A 242-nucleotide genomic window follows, 5' to 3' on the forward strand; every position below is an offset into this window, starting at 1 on the left:
GGCTGTGCGCGGCAGGCACAGCCCTGCCGTAGGACCTTGCTTTCTTTGTAAAGAGTTAGGCCTGTTGGCTCTTCCCCTGCTCTGTGTAATGCCGGCCTCTCGCACGGCAGCGCCTGACTCGGGTTTGCCCGGCAGGGCACGGCAGCACGGCAGCCCTTCTCCCGAGAGCCGCCATCTCGGCACTTACTTTCCACTGTATTTCTGTACGAAGTTGTTTCTGCCTCAGCAAAGCAGCCTGGAGT

Source organism: Charadrius vociferus, unplaced genomic scaffold (assembly GCF_000708025.1).
Source record: "Charadrius vociferus isolate BGI_N301 unplaced genomic scaffold, ASM70802v2 scaffold125, whole genome shotgun sequence".
Taxonomy (NCBI): Eukaryota; Metazoa; Chordata; class Aves; order Charadriiformes; family Charadriidae; genus Charadrius; species Charadrius vociferus.